The sequence below is a fragment of the Odontomachus brunneus genome, unplaced genomic scaffold (assembly GCF_010583005.1).
Source record: "Odontomachus brunneus isolate Ranch 3 - 2012 unplaced genomic scaffold, Obru_v1 Obru_scaffold_034, whole genome shotgun sequence".
NCBI lineage: Eukaryota > Metazoa > Arthropoda > Insecta > Hymenoptera > Formicidae > Odontomachus > Odontomachus brunneus.
In genome coordinates this window covers 1,738,016-1,740,742 of record NW_022639484.1, presented here as the reverse complement: position 1 = coordinate 1,740,742, position 2,727 = coordinate 1,738,016, and the positions used below count along the sequence as shown (strand labels likewise).

Genomic DNA, 2,727 nt, shown 5'->3' with positions numbered 1-2,727 from the left:
GTATGTGTGTATATATATATATATATATATATATATATATATATATAGTTGTATATATAAATCTATACACGTATATATAATAAATGTATGAATAATACAAATGCATATACATATCGGGAGATGTCCCAGGATGAATCAGAAGACACATAGCTGTTTGATACACGTTTTGTTACGATATTTTTGATATAGAAAGTTATATGATGTATCTTACGTTTGGTACACGTTAGCGTTTAACTATACAAAAAGTCGTCAAATTTATCCTGAGTGCAAGGTATAAAACATATTTCAATGACAGAAAGTATAGCGTATATACTTATATATGTAACAAAATTAAAAAGAGAAATCAAAATTTGATGGGAATTTTGGCATAGGATCGAGACGGTACCAGAACACGTTAGCTTTATCTTTTCATGCAATGGAAGACACGCGTCTAATCCAATCGACGAGACGTGTACTGGTACCGCGTGTCCAAGTCGCTTTAAGTCTCCTTCACGTACCTGACGCACCAGTATCGTTATTTCTGCATGAATAAGATCAACAAATCTACGAATCGATCTGGTGGAACGTGAGAGAATTAAAGAGATATCGCAGACTCGACGAATTGACGAATCTGGGAGAGAAAGAGAGAAAGAGAGAGGAAGATAGACAAACCAAAACAATGAAGCAATAAAAACGAAAATGTCAGGTAAGCAGTCGGTGATCGTTTTTCTTTTCTTGCAAAGGAGGACTTAACGGGGACATATATTGGGGTTTCTGTGCTGTACCTCCTGTGTCCCGGAAGGCAAGCATGTGGGGCAGAAAAACGAAACGCGTGAAAATTCTTGCGTGAAGAGACAGTGAGAGCGAGAGCGAGAGTGAGAGAGAGAGAGAGGGAGAGAGAGAGAGAGAGAAATAAAAAGAATGTGATTGAGTAAGTAAATGAGAAAAGAGAGAGGAAGAGTGAGGGGGAGGGAGAGAGAGAAAGCGAGAGAAAGAGAGAGAGAGAGAGAGAACGTGTGTGTGTGTGTGTGTGTGTGTGTGTGTGTGTGTGTGCGTGTGTGTGTGTGTGTGTGTGTGTGTGTGTGTGTGTGTGTGCGCGCGCGCGTGAATGTAAGAACGAGCGAGAGAGAGAGAGAGAGAGAGAGGCAGTAAGGAAAGAGAAAGAGGCGAGGGAAAGAGAGAAGAAAGAGAAGAGATAACAGGACAGAAGACAGAGCGTGACTAGCTTGACAGAAAGCGAAAAGCCACACACATATCGATATTCTAGTCTCTATTTCGCTTAACAGAGATATACTCGCGCGTGTGCGCATGTTCATCCTCGGCACACGTCCTCGGCAACAAAGTGCGTCTAACACGTGCTGGTGCGATCGACAAAGTTCCCGAGAGTTGAACGAGAGTACGACGTGAACGAGTACTTGGTGGTATTCAAAGGCGATGACGAGTATCGAATCGCGCAATATTGTAGACCGAATCGAACGCGATTCCTTTGAAATCGAATAAAAGGGGATTCAGAGAGGAAAAAAACGAATGAAATTGCAATCGGAGAACTGGATGCGGCAGCAGTTTGCCGCTCTTTTAAACTGCTTAAGAAACAAAACAAAAAAATACTTGAGAGAAGCAGTATCAGTTTTTAACTTCCTCTTCTCGACTTTCAGATTAACTTGCTCGAGTTCTTAAAGAAAAAAGAAAACGGTATGAATCTTTGCCGCGCTGAAATCTCTCGCTTTATAATTCGCTTTATAAATTTGCAAAATACATATAAATGCGCTTGATCGCGCCGTACTGTCGGATCGACGAAGCGCGCATCGGACGCAGCAGTGTTTCACCACGAAGGAAAGCTTCGACCGAAGATGAGACGGAAGAGGGTGGGCTCGATCCGATTACCGTCTTTGAAGCCGACGTACTTCTTCGTGACTCTCGACAGTCCCATGGGACGATTCGCCACGAAAGCAGCAGAGACTGGAATCTAGGCTCTCTCTCTCCTCGCCTCGAGAATTCGTCATTACTCGCTCTGGCGGCTCTTAATTTCGCGCTGTCTGCAATCTCGCGAAATCGGCATGTAAAGCGCGCGTGAGCGCGAGTTGCCGCCGCCGTTCTCGGTGCGCGCAACATTGTGCGCGCACTTTTTGCCGCCCGAGGAACTACGAGCGGTTTCGCGACGACGAAGAGAGCGAAGAGGAGAGGAGAGAAGCACCGGAGATAGTGGCAGAGAGAGAGAGAGAGAGAGAGAGAGAGAGAGAGAGAGAGAGAAAGGAGGGGGAGGGAGAATGGGAGAAAGATAGAGAGTGAAGAAGGAGAAGAAGAAGAAGACGGAGCAGGAGAGGGCGGACGGAGGGAACGTCCTTCGAAAAAAGCCTGATGGAGTCCTTGGGACCTGGCGGTGCGCGAGAAGCGGATGCATGGTGATAAATGACAGATCCGATGGGGTTCGACCGTAATCGGCGATTAATCGATACTCGGCGATCCTCGTGAAATATACACGCGACCGCAATTTCCAGCGGGAACAAATCGCCCCGGGTGGCGCAGGTACGAATTATATTATGCTACGGCTCCGAGAGATCGCGGCGAATTTCTCAACGAAACGCGGCCGCGCTCGATGTACGTACACGTACACGGGGAACGAGGGTACGGGGAAGCGCACTGGCGTAACTGCCGCCGCCGCCGTTGTCTCTCTCTCTCTCTCCCTTCCCTCCCCCCCCCTCTCTCTCTCTCTCTCTCTCTCTCTCTCTCTCTCTCTCTCTCTGCCAC

General features: G+C 46.6%; 1 protein-coding gene across 12 annotated transcripts in view; it reads right to left on the bottom strand.

The window, feature by feature from the left end:
* LOC116843588 (SH3 and multiple ankyrin repeat domains protein 1-like) overlaps nt 1-2,727 on the bottom strand; it is a 326,286-nt gene that overhangs the window by 78,262 nt on the left and 245,297 nt on the right. The window contains exon 1 of one of the 12 annotated variants that reach the window (XM_032814090.1): nt 765-931. The exons of the other annotated variants lie outside the window; for them this stretch is intronic. The gene's annotated coding sequence lies outside the window, so the exon portion shown is untranslated. Of the gene's footprint in view, nt 1-764; nt 932-2,727 lie in introns of those variants that run through there. 12 annotated transcript variants of the gene reach the window in all.